Source organism: Staurois parvus, unplaced genomic scaffold, assembly GCF_062004578.1.
Source record: "Staurois parvus isolate SC_StPar_1 unplaced genomic scaffold, SC_StPar_1.0 ptg000006l, whole genome shotgun sequence".
Taxonomy (NCBI): Eukaryota; Metazoa; Chordata; class Amphibia; order Anura; family Ranidae; genus Staurois; species Staurois parvus.
The window spans coordinates 18285911-18299143 of NW_028317802.1; the positions used below are offsets into that span (position 1 = coordinate 18285911).

The following is a 13233-nucleotide window of genomic DNA, read 5'->3' on the forward strand; positions in this document are numbered from 1 at the left end:
TTAGCCAAGGGCGAATAGAAGTTTTTCATTTGAAGGTGAAATGGAACCAGGGTTTAGGAGAGATTCTCATGATATATTGGGTCGGGTGTGGAAGTAGCCATAGGATGGGGGAAGGGTGATGCATGGGTGGGGGGGGGGGGAAGGGTGATGCACGGGTGGGTGGGGAAGGGTGATGCACGGGTGGGTCGGGGAAGGGTGATGCACGAGTGGGTCGGGGAGGGGGAAAGGAGAAGTTTCATTTGTGACGTGCCTTGCGATGAGCTGGTGAAACTGGTAAAACTGTCCTCAATTATGAGCCTTCGTCGTACCAGAGAGGACGAGGTGCAGTGGGGTGGTCTGCGTCGCCTTGCTCCTCAAGGGTGTCCAGCGGATTGGGCCTCCATTGGGTCTTCATCCGTCTGAGATGGAAGGTGGGATTCACCAGACCAGTTGGGTAGGTCCATTATTGGGATATCTAGGACCTTGCAAAATGGTTATGTGATATCTTCCGGGAATCTCAGGATAGCTGATCGCCCCATGTGTGTTGCTGAAAGGCCGAACGGGAATCTCCAGCGATATGCTATGCCCATGGAACTTAGTAGATCCAGTAGAGGGCGTAAGAGATCTTGAAATAATTTGATTTCTGCTCCATTATATATCACGCGGTTTCGATCTTGCGCTCTGCGTAATATTTCTTCCTTGAGTCAGAAGTCGACTAAGCAGCAAATTATATCTCTTGGGGGATCAGCGTCCCTACCTCTAGGACGTAGAGCCCTATGGAGGCATTCGATCTCAATAGGAGACTCCTGTGGTCTTTCCAAAAGATCATTAAAAATGGTTAAGAGCGTTTGGGTGAGTTGGCCTGATTCAATTGCTTCAAGGACACCACGTACCCTTAAATTATGTTGTCTTTCCCTGTTGTCCAGGTCCTCGATACGACGATCAAGCTGTCTTAGGTGCATAGTGTGCATATCTACAAGTTTGCGTATATCATGGATGGCAAGGTCTTGCCTGATAGATAACTTTATCCTCCACTGCTTCTAGCCTTTGGGCCACTGCCTGCATATCGATATGTAACCCTGCAATTGCTGCAGAGAGGGTCTCTTTAATATCTGATGCTACTGCTTTCAAATCCCCTATAGTGAGAGGGGAGGCTGCAGAATGGCAGGCTGTGAGTGCTGCGGCTGGGCTCCTGCTCCGCGAGAGGGACGCTCTGTGAAGCTAGTGGGAGGATGCCTCAATGTGTTCTGGGGTCTGGGACCGGAATAAATCCGGAATGCTGTGGCTGGCAGGTCCGCTTGTCTAGCGGGGAGACTGCGATCGTGGGGAGGCGGGTCTCCTATCCGCTTTCCCCATGTCAGCGGTGTCTCTCCCTGCTGTGGTCACGTGTTCCTACCTCCATGTGTCGGAGCTCCGGGAACTAAGCTGCATCTTCTCCGGGCTCAAGCCACGCCCTCTCTTGCTATATCTTAACTGTCTGATTTTTAGTAATGTTAAAAGATGAAAATCTACTGAATAAAATTACATGTATATTCAGTTTATTTTACTTTGTTAGAAAAAAAACCTCTGCTTAATTCAAGCAGGTCAATCCACACTGTGAAAGTTCAACAAATCATAGTTTTGAAAACGTTGTTTCCAGCTAGTCAGTTTCCAATGTCTGTATGAAGTTGCTTCAGTATGAATACAGCATCTATATTGGACAGGTGAGAACAGGACCTGAAGATGTTGCACTGACAACTCCTTATATGCAGGCATATACACATGGCCCAAAGTAGCACAGTGCTTATGCAAATTCTTCTGTTAGGAAATAGCATTTAATTTAATTAATGTTTTATTACACTTCTTTGTACAGATCAGTAATTTGTTATACATTCTTATGTAAGCTATTGTAAAACACCTGCATATGAAATAATTATGTGTCTAATTCATACTAATTATAATACCTTTACATGTGTTATGCCTAAGTAATTGTGATAAATGATTCTGATTATAAAAAATGTTTACTCATTCATTAAATAAATAGTAATCTTTTTTTTTTATTAAGTAATGCTAGAATATTATCATCAAAAGATGCTAGATTTTCCAAGATGAAAAATATGACATTTATCTAGTTTGCTTCGCACTGCAAAAAGGAGGTCATTCACATATAACTTTATGGTGCTCAGTTTTACTATTTAGACCAGATATACTGTATATCTTGACTCATCCTAGTGGAGCCCAATAAGGGTTCCAGTGTCAAGAGAAAAAAAAAATTCTGCAAAAGAGTGCAGCCTTGCCTCATGCCATTGGATAACCCAAAATATTGTTAGTGTGTATCATTAACATGAGGGTTCCTAGACCTACATACAAATTGTGGACTTCCAGTCAACGTGCTCAAAAGCTTTCCTGGAGAAAATAGGGCTTGAACACTGAATGTTTTATAATACAGCACTGAGAGGCCATCAGGTCCCAGGGCTTTACTTGGTTGTCCCAATGCAATAGCCAAATGAAATTCCTCTTCTGAGATTAGGGCTTCTTTGATCACTGAGGTCAGCGTTGGAAGGCCCAAAGTCTTACCCACTTGCCCTTCAGCATATATGTACTGTATATACTGTAAAATATAACATATCATTTGGAGGATAAGGCACTATGTGGTTTTATATTTCCTTGTATGCACCCTGAGTGGAAGAGATTTTATATGAAGCACGCAATACACCAAGGCGCTAGATTGGTCCTTTATTTAAGCAGATGCGAAAAGACAATATTTGGCCATACATGTTTGAAGGGTCAAATACTTCAGGTGAGAGCACATCTTGATTGTTTTTTAAATATCTAAGAAGAAAATAGACACAAGTGCATCTATTGTTAAAGGAACATTTATTATCATTTTATGGACACTGGATTGTGATTTTGGACTTTTTTCTTTTTCGCTATTGCTTATTAGTAGGAATAGTGATTGGAGGTGTGTACCACTAGCGCTGCACCATTACTTTAGTTAAAATATGCATGCTTGCTTGATTCCAGAAGTGTATCATGGTAATAACCCATTATTTTAAATGATAATTGACATGGCAACCTAATAAACAGCATCTTGAAACCTGAACTGTACCTACCAACAAACTGACGCCATGACCACATTTTGCCATACAAATCTCATGCACATCCTCTAATCCCCTATTTAAAAAGGATGAGGTTCAGTTGGGGTAGATATAAGTCAAAACCTATATTCAATAAATAACTATAAAGTGCAAAGTTCATAAATGCAAACCCTTACTTCTAATATTAATAAACAGTTCATAAATAATAATAATAATAATACCAATCTTGCGTCAAAATGCATAATAAACTGTTTGCAAATCAAAGTGCTCCGTATCCTTTTTCTCAAAACAGTCAAAGTGTCCTCTTGTTTAAAAAGTGTTATGTGCCTTTAAATCAACTGCTTTCCCTTTTCCACAGCAAATGTTATACCATTCCTCCACTACACATGTACTGCTCTATGTCCCCAGTGTGTCTTCCACTCCATTTCAACCTACTTAAAGATGAAATGTAAATTAGGTTTTGCTGTAATACTTAACATCATTACAGACCTCTCCCCTTCAGCATTTCTTTTCTGGCAGATTGCCTTTATTTTTCTGGGTTTAACAGCAGTCAGCAACAACTGACCTCATGTGTGTTTAGGCTGTCATGGACAAGTCCCCAGCCTGTCATGGACCAGTCCCCAGCCTGTGAATAAAAAGTGAGAGAGAAGGAGATGAATCACAACAATGAGCTCCACTCTCTGTCATTCTACTTTCTACCCCTATCAGCATGCTCCTTGTCAGCACATAAATTGATTTGGCTCCTTGTGCTGTACCTTCCTCTTCCACCATGAGCTCTGTTGTACAGGAACTGCAAGAGGCTTAAAGCAAGCCACATTCAGGCGTTTCAACAGCTACACCATGCTAGTGCTCTAGGTTGTTTTTTTTTTATTACCAAAAAATTGCAATACCTTTCAAATCTATTTTTGTCTGGACAAAATAATTGGTTGTGCATGGGAACCCTGCACTAAGCATTTTCTATGGACTTAACAAAATTATCCTATTATCACTCACAGAGGGAAAATTCTCTGTTATCAGTGGAATATTATGTTGTAAAATGGATCTAGGGGGCAAGTTGCCACTATAGAAGATTTCAAGCTATTTTTAATCTCTAACCAGCTGTTTTTCAAAACAGAGGTGTAAAGCAACACGTACATCTTTGTTGCCATTAAACAAATGTATTAGACATGGTAACATTTATTTTTGCTGTAAATCAAACATTGGATGTATTTAACGTTTTATACAATTCTGATTTTCATTAGGTAGAAGGTGAATGATATTTTGTACAGAATTGAGTGTATTAAGGATATAGAATTACCGAGACATGATAATATTGGTTATATATGTTCTAGAAAAATATCTGTGCATTCATCATACAGTATTTATATTAAAACATAATTTAGCAAACAGCACTTAGCTACTAAAAAGTGTGTTGTGATTTAAGTGGCATACATTATATATTGCATAGTGGCACAGTTATCTTTAATAGAAACCTGCCAGTTACCATGACAGCTAATAAACTGATATGCGCAAACACATATGGCCTCTGATTCTATAAATCCTTCAAGTACAACTGATCTTAAAAACATTCATTTTTATATGGTGGGTTTTTTTTATAAGTCAATAAGAAATACACCAAATATAGTAACGTACAGCAACAATCAGATATCATCTTTCATTGACTGCAAAAGATTAAAAAATAACTGTTTGCTGTGATTTTCTGTTCGTTCCACATCATTGTTGCCGCTATTTGCACCAGTTTATTGGATATGCGTTAGCTTACTGTAAATATTTTGTAGCAAATAAACCCTGAAAAATAGTATGGTTTTTTTACATTTAACTATAACACTGTATTCCTAATAAACATTATTATATTAAGGAAACACCCCCCCCCCCACCTCCCAACTCACATTTAAAATCAGCATAACTAATTCTGAGGTAACTGTTCTTTCAGGGTCTCTTGTTGGACAGCAAAAGCTCTCATGTCTTTACTTCAACACTTCCCCAGCCTCATCACAGAAAAACTCAGTGAGTGTCAGCAAAAATGGTGGGCATAATGACCAAAGAGTACAATCCCCTACTACTAAATCTAACTACCGCCCACCATTGTAATATGCATTTGGGGTCACATGGCAAACATTTCCTTTAGTATCTGCCTAGGTGTTGTCTAGAGAAAATTGGGAAAATCATTCAGCATGTCAGTCCTGGTCATTCAGGGAGTAAAGATAATGAGAAGGGTGTTTAGGAGAGTACCGAGTGTAGTTCAGGACACAGGAGATCAGAAAAAACTTCAGAAATTCCTTCTTTAACAGAGCCATATCCTGTTGAACAGTGGGAGAGGTAGGCAATCTTCACTGGAGCATGCAAATTCTGGTTCAACTCTTCATAGAAACCAGACAGTGACAACATTGTCAGTGATAAAACATGTTACCACATGTTGTCATTTTTGGTGTTGGATGGAGGATCTTGCAAAATTAGCATTTGCTACTTTGTATTTACTATTTATCCATATATATTTTTAATTGCATATTGTTTCAATAAAGCTTAATTTTTTTAAATCCAACTACTTGGATCTATTGTGGCACCTCTTTTCTCAGGTTCTTGTTGCAGACTTGTGTTAAGTACGCCTTTTCAATGAAGGACATCAACACTAGAAGGTTGCATTCGTCTGAACAGGTTTACTGACACAGATTTATGATGTACACCGGTCCATGCTGCATACAGGACAGAGTGACGGCAAATAATACAGAAGCATGTCTTTTTATATCATTCTTATACAATAGTTTCTAATGACGGGCACAATCCCAATATTGTGACATATATTAATTGCTGAAACACACATTAGGTTAAAATCCCATTTCTGGACATAAGAAAGGTTACATGTCCTAATAAATTGTAACTTGTTTGCATAAAAGGAAACCGGGGGACTTTTTGATAAGAGTGATTTCTGAAAAATTATCATGTTAATTATTTAGGGGAAGTGATTATTATTGACAAACTAACCATTTTTCGTAATAAAAAGGAAATCACAGCTGTCCCACTGAACAACAGCAGCATAACAGGATATGATACAAAGGTCATGAAATAATACCAAAGAAATTCAGAACATATCAAGTCTCTGAAAAACCATGATAAAGAGGAACACAGAATAAAATACAGATATATACAGTGGGGCAAAAAAGTATTAAGTGTTCTCCCACTTAAAAAGATGAGCGAAGCCTGTAATTGGCATCATAGGTAGACCTCAAATATGAGAGACAAAATGAGAAAAAAAATCCAGACAATCACATTGGCTGATGTGGAAAGAATTTATTTGCAAATTATGGTGGAAAATAAGTATTTGGTCACCTACAAACAAGCATGATTTCTGGCTCTCACAGACCTGTACCTTCTTCTTTAAGAGGCTGCTCTGTCCCGCACTCATTACCTGTATCAATGGCACCTGTTTGAACTTGTTATCAGTATAAAAGACACCTATCCACAACCTCAAACAGTCACACTCCAAACTCCACTATGGTGAATACCAAAGAGCTGTTGAAGGACACCAGAAACAAAATTGTAGACCTGCACCAGGCTGGGAAGACTGAATCTGCAATAGGCAAGCAGCTTGGTGTGAACAAATCAACTGTGGGAGCAATAATTAGAAAATGGAAGACATACAAGACCACTGATAATCTCCCTCGATCTGGGGCTCCACGCAAGATCTCACACCATGGGGTCAAAATGATCACAAGAACGGTGAGCAAAAATCCCAGGACCACATTGGGGGGACCTAGTGAATGACCTGCAGAGAGCTGGGACCAACGTAACAAAGGCTACCATCAGTAACACACTACGCCGCCAGGGACTCAGATCCTGCAGTGCCAGACGTGTCCCCCTGCTTAAGCCAGTACATGTCCGGGCCCGTCTGAAGTTTGCTAGAGAGTATTTGGATGATTCAGAAGAGGATTGGGAAAATGTCATATGGTCAGATGAAACCAAAATAGAACTGTTTGGTAGAAACACAACTCGTCGTGTTTGGAGGAGAGAGAATGCTGAGTTGCATCCAAAGAACACCATACCTACTGTGAAGCATGGGGGTGGTAACATCATGCTTTGGGGCTGTTTCTCCGCAAAGGGACCAGGACGACTGATGCATGTACAGGAAAGAATGAATGGGGCCATGTATCGTGAGATTTTGAGTGCAAACCTCCTTCCACCAGCAAGGGCATTGAATATGAAACGTGGCTGGGTCTTCCAACATGACAATGATCCCAAACATACTGCCCGGCAACTAAGGAGTGGCTTCGTAAGAAGCATTTCAAGGTCCTGGAGTGGCCTAGCCAGTCTCCAGATCTCAACCCTATAGAAAACCTTTGGAGGGAGTTGAAAGTCCGTGTTGCCCAGCGACAGCCCCAAAACATCACTGCTCTAGAGGAGATCTGCATGGAGGAATGGGCCAACATACCAGCAACAGTGTGTGCCAACCTTGTGAAGACTTACAGGAAACGTTTGACCTCTGTCATTGCCAACAAAGTATATATAACAAAGTATTGAGATGAACTTTTGATATCGACCAAATACTTATTTTCCACCATAATTTGCAAATAAATTCTTTCCAAATCAGCCATGTGATTGTCTGGATTTTTTTTCTCATTTTGTCTCTCATAGTTGAGGTCTACCTATGATGCCAATTACAGGCCTCTCTCATCTTTTTAAGTGGGAGAACTTGCGAAATTGGTGGCTGACTAAATACTTTTTTGCCCCACTGTATGTGTACGCTTATATAAATGAGAAATGGTCTGACTCCATTTTGATTGTTTATCTTAACAGTCCCTCCTGTTGTTTTAATTTGTTGGCATTAAATGTCCTCTGTATATTTAGCATGGGCTTCAGCATGAATTTCAGGGATGCAGGACACCATTTCATAAGCAGCCATTATACGAGACCTTTGGGGCTCAAAGGAACCAGTATTAGTACACGCATTTGTAATCATTTCCGTGCAACATTTAAAAAGAATAGGTAAGCACTTAACTATAAGGATTATTGTGACTATAAACCCAATAATGTATAGAACAACATGTAATATTCCAGAAAACCACCCACCAATCCCTGCGAACCAGTTGAGAGGATTAAGCCAGGAGAGCCAGCTCTCCCAATTTCCTCCAACCCAAGCAGTCTCTGCATGCTCCTTATGGAAATCCAGTTTTAATTGCTGTACTGTTTCCACATTTGAAATGATGGCATCTTCGGCCCTTGTATAATTTCCAATGTAATTGCAGCAAGTAGATGCCACAATGGCACACATTCCACCTTTACTAGCAGCGAGGTAGTAAGACACCAGCCGGTATTGAAGTACTTCCTTTTTAATCATTTTTAACTCGTTAGCAATAACTGTAAAGTTTTTATCATATAAGCCAGTGATGTTATCCATCAAATCTGCCAAATCAATGATAAAACTAAAAGATTTCTTAATACATCATCTATTCACCCATGGTATGGCAAAAAGAGGCTTAAACGTTTGATCATGCGATACAATCTTTGTCTTAACATAATTTTTTGAATCAGACCCAGTATTTTTTGTTGTATCTGTAATATCAGTATCATCAGTGTCTGGATCAATAGACAATTCCCTTTTATGCAAAAAAGGTTTAGGTATTTTATTTATTTGTGTCTCTTTAAATTCATCATTATCCATATACCAGGTGGCAGGAATAACTCTACCAAAGTATCAGATACCTTTATCATTTAGAGGAATCCATGCATAGGCCTTTTTTTTCACATATGAAGTATTACCCTGGGGGAGCAGAGCAGGCTTTTTAAAGCTGTAACCTTGCAAACACATTAACAGTTTCATGTTATTTTGCCTGGACCCTTCACAGTGAGTCAGATTCTGTAATATGTGATACCTGTCAGTACTCCAGACTGTGTCCAGGCCATCAAACCAATATTGGATATCGGCCTTGCCCATACAGTTAGAACTTTCTATGTTTCGTGTAGAAATTGGGAATCCTTGGGCAACCAATTCTGGTGTGTAGTTCCTAGTAAAGTTAATACACACTGTGGGTGGCTGCATAGGAACAGTTGTAAATAACAGAAGAGAAATGGAGCGATCAGCTTGAGCATTACTAACACCACCAAAATAAGCATTGTCCTCTATGTCTTGCAAGCTGCTGGGTACTCCAAATAATGGCAGGTTCTGATGTGAGATGGGTGCATGTGTACAAATTCAGCATTTACTAATTTTCAGTTTCTTTGTGGCTTGGAAATGCATGGATATAAAAGAGTTATAAAAAGGTTCAGCAAACTGGGCATGGCATATCTGTATTTCTCTCTGCAACCTTTGTTCGGGGCTAGGCTCAAGGTGGACAACTTCTTTCAAAATAGTAGCGTTTACTTATTTCACTATATTGGTGTTAAATGTGACAACACCATATACCTTACCCGGTTCTCCATTATGAATCCATTTGGTTACCATAACTGTAAAATAATGTCCCACTACAGAGGATGATACTCCAGAGACCCACATCAGGCTTTGGTCCCAGAAGATTCATGTTGTCTCTTAGCTTGGGCCCGTGTTAAAGGTGGTGACGACCTGGAAGGTAAAGGTACAGATCAATACTTGCCAATCTTCGTCCGAGCTTTCTTTTCCTCCGGAGCTACAGCCTTCTTGAAGTGGGAACCATGCACCCAATATTTGTAGTCTTTGAGTTTTACTGCCATAGGGGACACATGATTTGAAATCGTCCTTTCCACTCAGGAGACAAGGAAGTCCGTGGTGTATGATATTTGATGTACACCAAGTCTCCAGCGCTCAGTCCATGTTTCTCTTCACTGTCCTGCTTTGACTCTGGAAAAAGTCTCAGAAAACACTTTTACTAATTTCTGCAAATAGTCTAGAAGGGCATCTTGACAGCTTAACAAGGTCACTGCCTCTGGCTGCATTGGCATTCTCCTAGGGGGTCTCCCAAATAGTATGTCAAAGGGAGACAGTCCATGCTTTTCCTTAGGAGTAGTTCTGATGGCTGTTAAGGCTATTGGTAAAGCCTCTACCCGTGAGCTTTCTCCATTGGCAGTCGGTTTGGCCAGGTATCGCTTTAATGTTTGGTTACTTGGCTCCACTAGTCCACTAGCTTGTGGTCTATATGGGGTATGTAATTGTGGTTTCAGTCCTAAAATACCCACCACCTCTGTCATGAGTTTATTGTCAAAATGTGTACCTCTATCAGAAGAGATACTTTCTCCTATCCCAAATCTGGGGATCATTTCTCAAGTAAGGCATTTAACCACAGTTTTAGCATCATTCCTAGCCATAGGATAAGCCTCAATCCATTCTGAAAACTGATCAATACAAACTAAAAAGATATGTAAACCTCCCACAAGGTGGCATATCTGAAAAGTCAATTTGCACAATCTGAAATGGCTCTTCAGTATGCAGAATGTGTTTCCCAATATTGTGGGTCTGGCACGTAGTACATTCACTTATCTTTGTAGTAGCAGAAGTAAAAAATCCAGGATCCCACCAGTGTTTATTGATAATCCGACACATCCTTCCTGTTGAGACATGACACGGTCCTTGGCTCAAAGAAAATAAGGAAGGAAACAGTGTCAATCAACCTTCCTTGGAAAGTCCACAGGCCATCCTCATTACAGATAGCTTCTTTACCAATCCAGGAAGGTCTGTGAGGTGAGTTTTCCTGAAAAGCAGACAAGATACTGAGATCAACAAGAAGATTAGCACAAAACAAAACAGGGATTAGTGTATCATGCTGAGAATATATTGCATTTTTGCTTGTTCATCAGCTAAGGCATTTCCCTGTGAAACAAAATCATCAGTACGAGTATGTGCTTTACACTTGATGACAGTGACTTTAAGAGGTAGTTGCACAGCTGTCAACAAGTGAGTAATTATCTCTTTATGATGTATAGGTGTTCCTGAAGCCGTTAGGAACCCGCGTTCCTGCCTAGGTTGTGCAAAACTATGCAACGCTCCTACAGCATAAGCAGAGTCACTATATATGTTGACGGTGTTACCTTGTGACATTTCAAGGGCTACACATAAGGCAGTGAGTTCTGCAGCTTTGGCAGACTTAGAATTTGGAAGAATGGATGTATGTAATAATTTTCCTTCCCCATTTACAACTTGCTGCAAGGGTAAGACCATCTTCCCTTTTAAGTGAGGATCCATCCACAAAGAGGTTTGCACAAAGAGGTAATCCTTTAATGGGATCATCTTGTAAGTCAAGTACGGGTTTTGTCATCTTGTCTACTGCTGTAGCGCAATCATGCACAAGTAAATGAGGGTTTTCATCTTCACTACTGTCATCTTCAGGCAAAAAAGTAGCTGGATTCAAGGTTTGGCACCGCTGGATGCGTAGGTTTGATGCTGACAGTAAAGTCAAATGATAATGTGTCAGTCTCTGTATGGAAAAATGTATAATACAGTGGGGCAAAAAAGTATTTAGTCAGCCACCAATTGTGCAAGTTCTTCTACTTAAAAAGATGAGAGAGGCCTGTAATTGGCATCATAGGTAGACCTCAAATATGAGAGACAAACTGAGAAAAAAAATCCAGACAATCACATTGGCTGATTTGGAAAGAATTTATTTGCAAATTATGGTGGGAAATAAGTATTTGGTCAATATCAAAAGTTCATCTCAATACTTTGTTATATATACTTTGTTGGCAATGACAGAGGTCAAACGTTTCCTGTAAGTCTTCACAAGGTTGGCACACACTGTTGCTGGTATGTTGGCCCATTCCTCCATGCAGATCTTCTCTAGAGCAGTGATGTTTTGGGGCTGTCGCTGGGCAACACGGACTTTCAACTCCCTCCAAAGGTTTTCTATAGGGTTGAGATCTGGAGACTGGCTAGGCCACTCCAGGACCTTGAAATGCTTCTTACGAAGCCACTCCTTAGTTGCCGGGCAGTATGTTTGGGATCATTGTCATGTTGGAAGACCCAGCCACGTTTCATATTCAATGCCCTTGCTGGTGGAAGGAGGTTTGCACTCAAAATCTCACGATACATGGCCCCATTCATTCTGTCTTGTACATGGATCAGTCGTCCTGGTCCCTTTGTGGAGAAACAGCCCCAAAGCATGATGTTGCCACCCCCATGCTTCACAGTAGGTATGGTGTTCTTTGGATGCAACTCAGCATTCTCTCTCCTCCAAACACGACGAGTTGTGTTTCTACCAAACAGTTCTATTTTGGTTTCATCTGACCATATGACATTCTCCCAATCCTCTTCTGGATCATCCAAATGCTCTCTAGAAAACTTCAGATGGGCCCAGACATGTACTGGCTTAAGCAGGGGGACACGTCTGGCACTGCAGGATCTGAGTCCCTGGCGGCATAGTGTGTTACTGATGGTAGCCTTTGTTACGTTGATCCCAGCTCTCTGCAGGTCATTCACTAGGTCCCCCCATGTGGTCCTGGGATTTTTGCTCACCGTTCTTGTGATCATTTTGACCCCACGGGGTGAGATCTTGCGTGGAGCCCCAGATGGAGGGAGATCAGTGGTCTTGTATGTCTTCCATTTTCTAATTATTGCTCCCACAGTTGATCTGTTCACACCAAGCTGCTTGCCTATTGCAGATTCAGTCTTCCCAGCCTGGTGCAGGTCTACAATTTTGTTTCTGGTGTCCTTCGACAGCTCTTTGGTCTTCACCATAGTGGAGTTTGGAGTGTGACTGTTTGAGGTTGTGGACAGGTGTCTTTTATACTGATAACAAGTTCAAAAAGGTGCCATTGATACAGGTAATGAATGCAGGACAGAGGAGCCTCTTAAAGAAGAAGGTACACGTCTGTGAGAGCCAGAAATCTTGCTTGTTTGTAGGTGACCAAATACTTATTTTCCACCATAATTTGCAAATAAATCCTTTCGAAATCAGCAAATGTGATTCTCTGGATATTTTTTCTCATTTTGTCTCTCATAGTTGGCTACACTGTCCAAAGGATAGCTGTAATAACCTACTGGTTGGTGTCAGTCACAAAAGTACGGTATCAATACCCCATTTGCATGTCCATTCATTTCTGTACAAAATAGATAGTATGGTTTGCTATAGTCTGAGAGCTGGTACTGTTAGTAAGGAGGCTTTAATTTGTTTGAAAACCTCCTGTACTGTTAGGGTTACTTCCTCACTGATAAACCTGTAGCTACTTTTGGTATGACCCTTTAACAATTCTTTCAAAGGGCCAATGATAGTGGAATACT

General features: G+C 40.6%; 1 pseudogene; it reads right to left on the minus strand.

The window, feature by feature from the left end:
• Positions 1 to 9292: 9292 nt before the first annotated feature.
• LOC149474383 (uncharacterized) lies at positions 9293 to 10280 on the minus strand (annotated as a pseudogene).
• Positions 10281 to 13233: the final 2953 nt, after the last annotated feature.